Here is a 13,051-nt window from a genome sequence, read left to right as displayed (position 1 = left end):
ATGTCATACTTTATATTATTATATTTTTGCTATGTACATCGTGCAACATTATCAGGGCCAGTGCAGCCGTGGGGGCTTGGGCCCCCACACTTTTTGTGCACCATGCAAAGGAATACATAAGGTGTCATCACTTTGGGCCCCCACACTTTTTTCAACCTGGAAGTACGTAAGTGGCACTAAAATAGAAATAGATTGAGATCTTGAAGTATGGCGGCGGTAAGGTTATGTGTTTTCTCTGAAGACTGAGCTGAGGACCTTTTTTTTTTTTTCTTGTCAGCTGAAGAAACCCGGAAGTGGACGGGGAGAGATGAGCTGAGGACCTTTTTTTTTTTTTTGCTTGTCAGCTGAAAAAACCCGGAAGTGGACGGGGAGAGATGGAGCTGAGGACCTTTTTTTTTTTTTTTTTTTTTTGCTTGTTAGCTCATGAAACCCGGAAGTGGGCCCCCACTCTTTTGAAAACACTGCGCCGGCCCTGGTTATAGCTCCGAAACTGTTCAGAACCATGCAAGTAGTTGTTACCAAAAGCAAAACTTGTGACTATGGGAATACAAATATAGTGCAGTCTAAGTTTTAAGACTACGCAGTAATTCGTAAGGGAGTGTGTTAAGTCATCATCTCCCGCTTGGTGGTGGTACAGTACATAATGGGGGAAAAAGGACCGATGGATGGCAATCACAAAACTCCAGCTCTGTGTGTAGAGTTCTGTGATGGGGATGGAGTCACAGAACTCTTACAAGAGTTCTGTGGATGGAGTGCGTAAACATGCGCAATGGCTCTCCGCATGATGGCGCTATTTTTTAGGAATTCTTTATTTTTTTTTTTTTTCCCCGTCCGCGGTCAGCACACGCGCACGCGCGACGCGGACGTCACGTAGCCATGCCATGAGCCAGCGGGAACCTGGAAAAGAAAAGGAGAGCGAGAGAGAGAAGCCCGACTGTGCTTGTGCAATAAGCGTGGACGCACGTGCTTGTATGATCGCACGATCTACGTCCGACGAACCGGCCCACGGATCGGAGCGTCCCCATCCATGCACACACCGATCTGCACCGATCGAAGAAGCACGTAGCCAGCTCGCTAGGCGCACAGACATCATCAGCGCTGTGCCTGACGAAAGGTAACCAAGACCCTTCACAAGATCAAGAAATTCTGCAGCCCACGAGGTCGAAAGAAGGAATGTAGAATATATCCGAAAACTTGATGAATACTTGTTTGAATTTGAATTTGAACTTACTACTAGACTGATAGTTCTTCGACTTCGTATCAAACTCTCTGTTTTTAAACGGAACACGATTTATTTTGCCAACGATTGCGAGACCAACGCAACCTTGCGAGTGACCAAACGTCGTCCTGACCTGTTAGGTAGCTGTTCAGCCCTGACAAACAATTTCTGTAGAAAACGTTCCAGTGTCAAACCGGTATGTTACAACATTGTCATTGAACGTAAATTACAATTGATTATTGATGGTATGTCTAGTACCATTGATAATGCTGCTTTCGACTAACGTTTCAGCAGGTTGTAACGTTAGAATCTGACATAAATTTAACTGCTAATACACAGCAGTGCTGTGTAGGTTTTACATCATCTTTGAATGATCTGGTCGGGCTAAATCTGACACTCAGTGATGACAGGTAAATTTATTGGTCTTCCAACCATGTCAACGAGAATAGCCCAACACTAATACATTGTAGGGTGGTACATCCTATTACCGGACGCTTTTTTTTTTTTGTGGCTTTGAATTCCGTACTAAGAGGATGAAATTTCGGCTAAAAATAACACCACTTATTCACAGACTCCTGGAAATTACGAATTCAGCCAACTTATGTCAATTCTTCGTTCCAGTTTTTAGAAAATATGCTTCAAACGTTCCCCTCTTAAAATAGTTGTTTTTTGCGCGGTGCTAAATCGCATTGTATTACCGGATGCGATTTTCGTGATCGAGTAATCGAGGTCTTTCGCACCTAGTCCTTGCACGAGAATCACAATTCATCCCAAAAATCACCGTACACATTCTCACCAAGCGGATGACAAAGAAAAAATCGGCAAATGAGGCTCAAATTTCGTATTTTACGGTAAAATGTCTGTCTCGAACATTTCGAACAGTTCACGCAATAAAAGCTTGTGAGAAAATCGACAACTGGTTGTAGACTCTACTTTACGTGCTTTGTCTATGGGAGCTGCACGCGCGGGTGATGAGTTGCGGGCCCCTTAGCGCACAACTATTCCGCATCGTTCGCGTTTGAGGACGATAGCTACAAATTTCCGATATCGATCAGTGAAATTTTGGTTCTATATTGGAATCTTCAGCATTTTTCCTGTATGTGAGTGGGATTTCATAGACTTTCAGTCGTGAAATGTGATTCAAACATGCATGAATATTAACTATATACCGGTACGAGGTGCGGGTCACTCAACTATAAATTTGATGTAAAATGTGATTTTTTTCTTGTTTTCACATTTTTATGTGGTGTTTTTTGCAATTTCGGTCCACACAAAGTTCTGTGAGGCTACTCTACGAAGTCTCGCGCGTACAGAATGTCATTAGTACGCAAAAATGTGCGTGTCCGGTAATACCATGCGTCCGGTAATACCATGCTTGCCCCTAACAACAGTAACAGTATGAACAGTATTCAGGGGTTAGAGTAAACCCTTGTAATTCAAAACATAATAACGTTACAATAATACCACCGAGCACCAGGACTCAAGAGGAAGGTAACGTTAATGACAATGTGTAACTTAAATTTTACTGTAAGTAACACTGTCAAATTTTTTATGTTATTAAGTCGTTAGGTGTCTGTTAACTCACTGCCAATAGTGCAATACACCAGTCCGGGAAACCTGCTCAATACACCAGCTCATGAGGACCGCTCCCGCGTACGAGGACTGCCCCGCCTCATGAGGACCGCCCCCACGCCTCATGAGGCCCCCTATTCACTTCTTATTCATCTCACATCTGAAGTATAAATTGTCGCAACTTTGCACGGTGATTTTTTGTTACACACACATGTCCACTATCCACACGTGTTTTGATGGGCGCTCTGCATCGGTTGATTAAAACTCGATTTTTGATTTTTTCTTCTTTTCATCATGGATAGTCGACATGTGTGTGTAACAAAAAATCACCGTGCAAAGTTGCGACAATTTATACGTCAGATGTGAGATGAATAGAAGGGAATAGGGGGCCTCATGAGGAGTTTCCCCCCCCCCCCCCCCCCGGGCCTCATGAGGCGTGGGGGCGGTCCTCATGAGGCGGGACAGTCCTCGTACTCGGGAGCGGTCCTCATGAGCGGGTTTCCCGGACTGACACTGGTTTAGATGTTAGTTAGCCTGACCAGACCGCTGTGCTTTGCACAGCACGCAGTCTGACATATGTATACTAGTGTTTAAACGTCTTAACGGGTTAAACGATCGTCGCTTTTGACGGCAAAATCACATAAAATGTCTTTTATTTTGTTTGATTTTAACAGTAAGATGATTTTTACCATTCGCCTACATCGTATTTTGCTGATGGTTGAGTTGAATTTGGTGTTTTGTTGGTACCGTACCTGGTATCCAGACCTTATTGTTGAATTTTTTGGAGTAGACTAGATTGTGTGATGATTCACAAAATCAATGAACTACCACGAACACTCGACCGGAAGCACCTTGGTAACATTTTACGTACGCCCGTGTGTTTTGTGTGTTACGTGAAGCTTGTCGTCTGCTACGTGTATGTATTTCCGTGTGTGCTGCTTTCATGATCTGACCTTTGCTGCGTCACTTCGCTCCGACTAGGTCACCCGACTAGGTCAAGAATTTTTCCGACTCGCTACGTTGACAGTGATTGCCATTCAAATAACACGCAGAAGATGAGGAGTGCACGAATTCGGACGCTTACAGACCTGATTTTAATCACGGATTTCGGTGGGTTTTTGACGCAATTTTCTTTTAGAATCGCATACCGATTATTGAATGAATATCATAGACTTAACAATAAATAAAGATATTCATGAAGGAAACGTACACCCACCGCTGAAAATGACAACGTCTACAAGAGGGTAGACGTGCAGCCGCTGTCGCGGTGCGTGAGGTTAGATGTTAGTATAGGAGTGGGATTGGGGTGTCATCATATTGTGCGTTTGTTCTGTGGACACTGCGTCTTGCTTCACGGAGTCCCCTCCTAAATAGGAGAGCCGCAAAAGTTTAAAAAAAAATGATAAAACAACTCCGGAGGACACAGATTTTTCTGTCTAACTGTGGCCCTGTGCGTGTACCGAGCCAAAAAAGAAGACTTGCAAGAGGCAATTCGAACTTGTCGTGATGATTGTTTACTGTAAAATGAATGTTTGTCTGCATTTTAATTTTGTGAATTCTTCGAGGTAGATTAACTGTTTATACTCCTCAACGTTCCATCTGGAACCAAACGAGGAGGAATTGCATGAGCCGAGAAAAATTCAAGAAATTAAAATGCATGCAAAAGTTCTTGTCGAGAGAGTAGAATCTACATTGTATGCATTAGACGTAAATGCCAGTGACAATTCACGAAAGTTTCATGTTAACTTTTTTGTTCGTTACCATACAATTATCAATCAAGTCTTGTTCGGGAACCTGGTACCAGTGGTGGGGCCCTAGGGGGTCTAGAATCGTTTCTATGCCACCAGGTTCCTTGGCTGTGGCATCGTCAACTCGTTACGGCAACAGGAATCTAGTAGAGTATCTAGATTCTATTTCTATTTCTATTTCTAGACCATCTTCCACCAGGTTCTGTTCTGTAGACCATTTCTCTAAACTGTGTGTATTTTTGTCGAATTTACCTCTTTCAATGACGTTGTGTGCTTGTTTTGCTACATGGTCATAACTTGTAGTGCCTATGAAGCCGTACAAGTGAAGGACCTACCTTCGGGTCCTTCACTACAGAGACAGCCAGCCATCAATGCCTGAGGAGCTCACTTGATTTTGACTTTTGATGACCCCATTCGGGTGCCCTTTTTGATAGCGCATCGTGATAACGAAAGAGTTCATGCAGACTAATTGTGAGCCCATAAGCACATGCTCTATTCATATTTCACATCCGATTGATCTGTTATTTTACATACACCACAAAAAGGTTAATCAGTACCGCTTGGCTGCTTTCGCACAGATGGATTACAGTGTACCATTTAGCCAGTCCATTCTTTGTCAATGGGCAAAAAGAATCTCATTTGGGGTCATTGAAGCCTCTTGGAGAATTTAGAGAGGAATGGGTTGAAAAGATTACCGGTAATAGATTCTAGAGAGTGTCACAGGAAAATTGTAATTACATGTTACCAGTAATATCCAATCCATAGACACCGCAGTGCAGGCTCTACCAACACATGACGAGCACGACCAAACATAGCTAGTTGCTGCAGAGTATCCTTCTCACTGTCCACAGAACGCCTAGCGAACGTTTATTGATACGTCGCTAGAGTAACAATGGCAGGATACTAGTTTCTAGAAGAGGTCAACAAATCTATCTTGAATGAGTGAGAGACTTTTGTTGCTGGCACTGTGTGAATTGAATTCAGTGAAACAGCGACTAGTAACAAAAGTTTTGGAGTCAAATTACATTTGGTTCCTTGAAGAGCTAAGTTTATAGATTGGGCACCAGAGTTTCTAATTTTAAATACTTCATAATCTAACAGTAAAACTGATAGTTGGCTGGTTGCAGAATGCTTGTCATATATTTTGATTTATGTTGCATGTACATTGTAGCTCTTCTACAAACTCTCTTTAATGTGGGGTGTTGTGATGACCGGTGCTCTTTCAGTCATTGCACAGGTTTGCCTTGTCACTTCTCAAAGAAATTGTTGGAGAAAAAAACATGTAGAAAACAATATCCATACAATGGATAGGGTACATACATTCCTTTTATGATGTTGCATGAGGATGTATGATGTAAAGGGATTGTGGACGTGTGAATTTTTATTTCCAATTACATTTCTACTTTAGTGATTTTTTTTTTACAAATTTTGAATTGAAAATTGGATGAAGTACATAGTATGTACTTGTAATTTTTAGTGCTGTATGGAAGAAAATCTTGTCGCAACAGTGATCTCAGTTGTGCAGCGGCATCATCAGTGCTTACCAGAAGTAATGTAAGATAAGTAGGTCTAATCAAGGGACAAGTTCACAGATTTAAAAAATCTCATTCTGATTTACTGTTCAGTACTGTAATTGAACGTTTTGAGAATTGACATGAAAAGTATCATCATCTTTATTATTATTGTAATTACAGCAAAAGAAAGAAGGGGAAAAAAATCCCTAGCAGGGCTGAATTGGTATTGGGATCATTATTGCCGAGTACTAAATTTTGGCCACTATGATCACAGCGTGTAAAAATACATCTTGCGAACACGAGATGGCGCCATACAATGCAGTATCCCAGGGTACTGGGTGATGCACCATTTGCTTGACCTGGGGTTTTATCAAGGTTTTGGCAGCCAATGCACTTAATACTCAAACTAGATTTCAATGTAGAGCAATGTGCATCAGTCAAAGGGTAATGTTACACTCTGACTACATGTGTATCTGAACAGATTTTTGGATCCTGTCCAACTTGGACGAGTGATCAATGTAAGTTTGCATAAAACAGTTAGTGAAATACCCTACCCTAGCCAGCATGGTATGTGGCTGGCTTATTAGAAAATGGTTAATGCATGCAGGTAATCATTTGTTTGGTTGGTTTTTTTTTCAGGATTTAATTTCTTAAATTTGAAAAATAATGGTGGTGGACAAAAAGGGTATTTTGCCTATCTTTTTGTGGCAGTGAAAGCTTGAAATGGTTGGATCCCTTCTGTTCACTAGTAGCCACACTCATATCTTTAATAGCCACAAGTACTGGTAGCTTGTTTGTTTACAGGTATTATGAAAAGGTTATGTGTTGTACATGTAGGTGTATTAAAAAGCAGTAATGGCATGTCCATAGAGTTCTTGTTATCAGTCCAATTTCTCTTTGTAAATAATCTGTGACCCCTAGCATGTATAGAAATATTATACAAGATTGTCCTTGGTAGGAAGTGGTCTCCGAAGCCATAGAATTTGTCTCTGTGTTTGTGACCTCAAAAAGTATCACCACCTCCTCTAACAACAGCTCTGTGGTGTTGGAGATTGTGTGTTAGTAAAGACCTGTAGGTCAATTTTTGGTCTCTACAAATTGTGCCCGGCCAGTTCTTGTAATTGTGAAGGTCAGGCACACTTGTGTTCATAGCAGGCGGCAGTGCCAACAACCCATTGAGTAAATAAAACCCATTTTGATCAAAATGAGAAAAGCCTGCTCCCAAATAAAAGCCCCTGGAAATATTTTTGTGCGACAGATAATTGTGCAGGAAGTTCCTGCGGAGTTCAATTATCTCTCACACTTGTGGCTTTGATTCAAAGCAGTTGTTGAAGGCTTGAGCTCACAATCCATAGTGTAACTATTTCAGTTTGATAATTGAAACATCTTGTTTTGGTTTGAACAAAGCACCATGCCATAACTGTGCATTTTTATGCCGCATTGAAAGCAAATTGAGCATGTAATTGATGAATTAATGGACAAACCTTCATATTGATGAAATGCCTCATATAATCTGATATCTCTCCCTTTTTGTTTCGTTCATACCAGGCGATAGGGTCATTAGGTGTCAGTTGAGTACTTGGAAATGTCTTCACTGGGAAAAAAAGAAGAAAAAAGACAAGCAATATTCTAAGATGCAATAGCTGAGTGGTCTAGAGAGGTTCATGTCAATGCAACATGCTCAAATTCTTGTTCAACATCTTCGAAAGCCAGGAGCATGCTATGCAACATGCTCAAAATAGAATGTCAAACATGTGAAAAACGTGTGTAAAACTTGAGAAACATCGAACTACAATGTATTGTACATGTAATTGGAAAATTTGTGTACAAAACATGAGATAGAACGTTGGACATTTATAAGCAGTACAACAAGAAATGCAAAAATGCAAATTGCAAAATATTTTGTGCTACGCAATATTCTCACATTCAGAGCTGGCAACGTGCTCTACACAGTGTAATACTGTATACGCTATATATTTCGCGTGGGTTTTATTTTCGCGAATTTTGCGAGTCGGGAGCTATTCGCGAAATTAACAACACGCGAAAATATTACCTTCCAAAATGAATCCCTTGCCTTGATGATATGAACATTTCAGTACTAGTATACCATGTCACGGCTTACCGAATAGACCATACTGGCTAAGCTTGTTTACGCACGTCCACGTCTAAATACTGTAGAGAGCCAATCCATTATCGCAAGGGGACCACTTGTCAGAAATCTAGCGCGATGGACTTAACCACTTCAAAAATGTTGAATTCTAACTTCCTAGTTCGCAGAGTTTGGCAAGTTTTTTTCATGCAGTGTATAACTAGTATCATTCTTATTTGCTAGTAAGTTGAAAATTCACACTTTCTTTACCACTTCATATTTTCTCTGGTCCCCCAATCGCGAATTTAACCACTCGCGAAAATGTGTGACAGCGGCAATTTGCGAAAATTTATGTCCGCGAAAATTATAGCGTATACAGTATCAGGTCGTGGACCACCCTGCAATGGGATGTTCAACTCATTTCCACATCAACTCAAGCTATTTCTTTTTTCTGTCATTGTCTCGTATAAATCTATGAACATGAATGTGTACTCTCCATGATGTACATTGTGTAGATGATTAAAAAGAATAAGAAAAGTCGATGTGTTTTGAAATCTCAGACGCACAAAAAATATACCATTTAGTTGTAGGCCTACATATTTTGGAATGTCCAGGCCATTATTATGTGATAGGAGGAAGGACGACCTACACGTGAATGTATGCATCGGAGTCCTGAACACACAAGGAAGTTGTTGGACTCCCAGGATAGGAACTTCACCCGTAAGACAAGGCTTCCGCATACCTACCTCATTCAGTGTGTTTTGAGTAAGTGTGGATATCACTGATCAGCTTTTTTTCACAGTGCATGGGTGATTCTAAACCTGAACTCTATATCAAAATCAAAGTAACCAAAGACTTCAGCAAAGTTGAAATCTTCCTTTATCATCATCAAAGAGAGAGTGAAGTGGTGGTCTTAACATGAGATCATACTGTAAACTGTACTTGGATAAATGACAGAGGCTGTGTTTTCATTTGAAGGAATGATACATACATGTATTACTCTTCATTGCAGGAAGGCAAAAAGTGAGAAATTGATGGAATTATGCAGATGATAGGATACAGTGGTTGATGAAAGTTGCCATTCTCTAGAAAGAAAGATTCATGATTGAGAAAATGCAGCCACAAATGGACCCAAGCAGCCACAGACAAAAGTGTGGGAGTGCAATGATAGTTACACTGTACATGTAGCTTCAATGTACTGCAACTGCCTAACTGCTCCAGTACCGTACTACACGTTGTAGTATTATAGAAATTATAGCTCCCCCTCACCCAGATACGGATTGGACCCCACTATGTACCTTGTTTAGGAACTACAAAAACATTGCACTCCAGCTCTCTGGAGGAAACTGTGCCTGTGAGAATGTGATAAGTGGGTCTGGAAGTAAATACAGGCCAAGACTAGCTTGGCTCAAGACAAGGATGTTGACTGAAATGCCTGAGGAGCCATTGGGGTCACCAATTATAATTATTAAAGGACGGTCAGAGACTCCAACTCTCCCGTTTTCGACGGGAGATCTCCCGCCGAAAAACCATTTTAGCAAAATCTCCCGTTCTCCCGCTTGAGATTTGATTTCTCCCGCCCTGGCTCTGTGTCTCCCGGTGGAAAGGATTTCTTACTTATTGCTATCGTATGTTGAAAAAATAAGCCTTAGATAGCACCAGAGAACATCTAGAGCCCTAGGAACTTCGCGTTTCGCACACATCAACTAGGAGTCTCCCGTTTGCTAGGGGTTTCGGGCGGGAGAATCTCCAGATCAGAAGGTGCTTGGGGTTGGAGTCTCTGGAAGGTCAATGGAGGAAGTCTACTCTGTTACAGGGATCTTTCCTTTAAATAATCCATGGTGCTCCATGAATAAACTATTCATATGCTCTGTCATGTCAAATTTGAGGACTCCCAAATTAGATTGAACCCCTTTGTAGAGAAAATCCTTCTTCTCATGATGTTTTAAAAGAAAGGAGAGCGTAGAAGAGAACATTAATTTACGAGTCTTGAAGCTGCATTTAAATTCAGTGCTGGAAAATAATAGCAACAATCATGGTCACATTGTACCTTATCATCAGCAATTAGTTATCAACGATTATAGAATATGGAATAATAGAATGGCCCAGATGTATTTGAAATGATAAAAAAAGAATGTTTCTTCAAAGAATTTGCAAAAATAGGGACTCTTGAACAGAACAAAAAAATTTTCACTAAATATTGAATTAATAAATAAATAATTTATAAAATGAGTCAACAGTATCCACATGATTTGCAACACACAGGTAATAATAATAGTAGACATTTATAGAGCGCCTTTTCCACTGGATGCAACGCGCAAAGGTACTGTTCTACATTGTAAATGCTCCATTGGAAAAAAAAAAGGCAAACAAGCATACAATTTCAGAAAGAAAGAAACAAACACTCAAATTCTTTGACATATGGCACACATCTCTCTATTTCCCCAGCCATTGTGGAAGCGATATACCGACTACTGTCCTCTTTTCTTTCTTTTCTTTTTCATATTTTATGAAGTGACAATATTGATGATTGTGCAATAGTGTTTTTTTGTTTGATGTGGCAAGCATAGCCTTTATCTATTCATAGATTGTCAAACATTGTCTCTTGGTGTGAATTTTCCTATTGTGTTTGTAATTGCATACATTTTGGTATTGATTACAGGTTATGTATCTCACATTTCCTGTGCCATGTGTGGCCTCTGGTGCCAAGGAAGTATTACTGGTTAGGTTTCTGATCTATACAAAAATTGGAAGGTACCACAAAAATAACACCCAAAACAACAACTGCAATGAAAGTGATATCCATACTGTTTTTTTGATATATGTTTTTTTTTTTTTTTATATTTTGATTTTTTGATATGTGTGAAGTCATTACTGTACTTACAAAAAATTGTTGGTCTTTTGCCTTTCTTTAGTTGCTCACTGTCCCATGAAAATTCCCATTTGTAGTCCATTGATTCTTCATATTTGGGCACACATCACAGCATGACACTTAGAATGTATTTTGAAGGGATGGTATAGTATTGGTGGAGATGAGAATTGGGCTTCTAACTTTTTGCGAGATATCAAGAAACCACATTATGAAATACATGTAGTACAGACCATACCATTCTAAGATGAATTCAAAGTTTATTTGATGAAAATCGTTTTCGGAATGGCTGAGACATCCAAAAACAAAGTTAAAGCATTCATGATAAAAGGCGGGTGCCACCTTTTATTAGGATCGCTCTGTTTTGGATATCTCAGCCATTTTAATACCAATTTTCATCAAATAAATGTTGAATTCCTCTTGGAATTAGGGCCCCCTACATGTTCTTTCACATTTCATAAAAGGTTTCTCATCATCTCACCAAAAAATGTTTATAGAAACCTGAAGTTAAGTCTTAACCAAAACTATATGATCCCTTTAAACTGGTTAATTTGGTCTATCCTGATTGTGAATACTGTGTACATCCCACTGCAAGAAGTGGGTCATGCTAATGTTTATAAATCACAAAATTGAAGAAAAAACAAGTACATAGAAGAGAAAGAAGAAGAAAGACAAAAGGTTGAGTTTTGGAAACTCTCACTGATGTGCTTTCCTGTTTTTTGAATGGAAATGGTGGAACATGAAAACTCACAGGGATTTATAATGCTTTTTTCCATAATTTATGTGGTAACTTTGGGCTATTTCTTTCAGTTTTCTGCTATTGTCGTTGATAAACCACTCAGGCGAGTTAGCCTGTGGTTAGCCTGGCCAGGGAGGTTGTCTCACCTCCCTGGCCTGGCAAGGCAGTGTGCATGTTTCCTTTGTTTCCCTATCTCATGCTCTTCAGTTTCATTTCTTGTATGTTTTTCTCACTAATGTCTCTGTTCATACCACAAATTTCTCCCAAATTAGCACTTCCTCTTTTGTTTGTCTTTCCCATGAGTTACAGGATGTCCTGGTACTTCAAATGCACCTGTCCTTCAGTTGTAGGTGCTGCTGTTGTATTCTCTCACATATTTTTTTTTCTTTTTTTTTTACATGTTTTGTGTCTGAATTGGTGTGAGTGTTCATACAGTGTAGTCTCTTTGCAAGTCTCAGCAATTTATGCCTTGTAAAGTGGGTTTGTATAGGATTTTCACTGTTGTCTGTTTGGGTGATTTTACAACATAGCTATTTTCGAAATGAAAGGAGGTTTGTTAAATTCAGAAGATTTGTTATTTCGAAACACACAAATTCCCCATACTTACACATGATTGTTGATCCAAAAATATAATAGGGTTCTGAACATTTGTGATGTTATTTTGAAGGTTCATTAATTCAAGATGAAATAAAATTTGATATTCTGAAGATTCTTTTTTTTCTAAATGAAAATGAAATAAGGTTCATTATTGCAAAGGTTTGTTTATCTGAAAATGATATGAAATTTGTTAATCCAAAAATGAAAAGAAGATACATACTACTGAACCTTCGGAATCACAAACTTTATTTCATATTAAGATTACTGAACCTATGGAATAAAAAAAAAACCAACGACAACAAACCTTTGGAATAATGAACTGTAACCATCTGGTTGTCCTTCTTGTCTGGCTTGTCTACCTGGGAGGAAGGGAATTTACATGTATACCCCTTTTATACTGGGAGTTACATCACAGCTCGCTTCAGGTGCGGATCTGAAGCGAGCTACATGTTGTAACTCTCAGTATAAAAGGGGTATCACTCAGGTGAGCTGGCCATGAGAAGAAATGAAGTGAGAAAATCGAGAGTGCAAGGGGGCACTGTCATACTACGCTACCAAAACTTCTATGTGGTATCAAGTTGGTGTAGGAATGGAAAGGTTGGAGACGTTACACAGCTTCTCAGCACACAAAGAAATAAAAGAGAAGTTGATGTGAATGGCGAGTGGGCTTTGGAAGGCCCCCCTCCCCCAGTTTTTTCACCACC

The 13,051-nt window shown here is 39.8% G+C and overlaps 1 protein-coding gene across 1 annotated transcript in view; it reads left to right on the top strand.

Moving 5' to 3' along the window:
• The first annotated feature begins 1,156 nt into the window (after positions 1 to 1,156).
• The window catches only part of LOC139722471 (alpha-N-acetylgalactosaminide alpha-2,6-sialyltransferase 3-like), a 31,336-nt gene continuing 19,441 nt past the window's right edge, over positions 1,157 to 13,051 (top strand). Inside the window, exon 1 of the mRNA XM_071633763.1 lies at positions 1,157 to 1,415. The gene's annotated coding sequence lies outside the window, so the exon portion shown is untranslated. The remainder of the gene's footprint in view (positions 1,416 to 13,051) is intronic.

Source organism: Diadema antillarum, unplaced genomic scaffold (assembly GCF_040938485.1).
Source record: "Diadema antillarum isolate AM-2024a unplaced genomic scaffold, OU_Dant_1.0 scf00000166, whole genome shotgun sequence".
NCBI lineage: Eukaryota > Metazoa > Echinodermata > Echinoidea > Diadematoida > Diadematidae > Diadema > Diadema antillarum.
The sequence above is the reverse complement of the archived record's forward strand: the minus strand, read 5'-3'. Positions and strand labels throughout refer to the sequence as shown.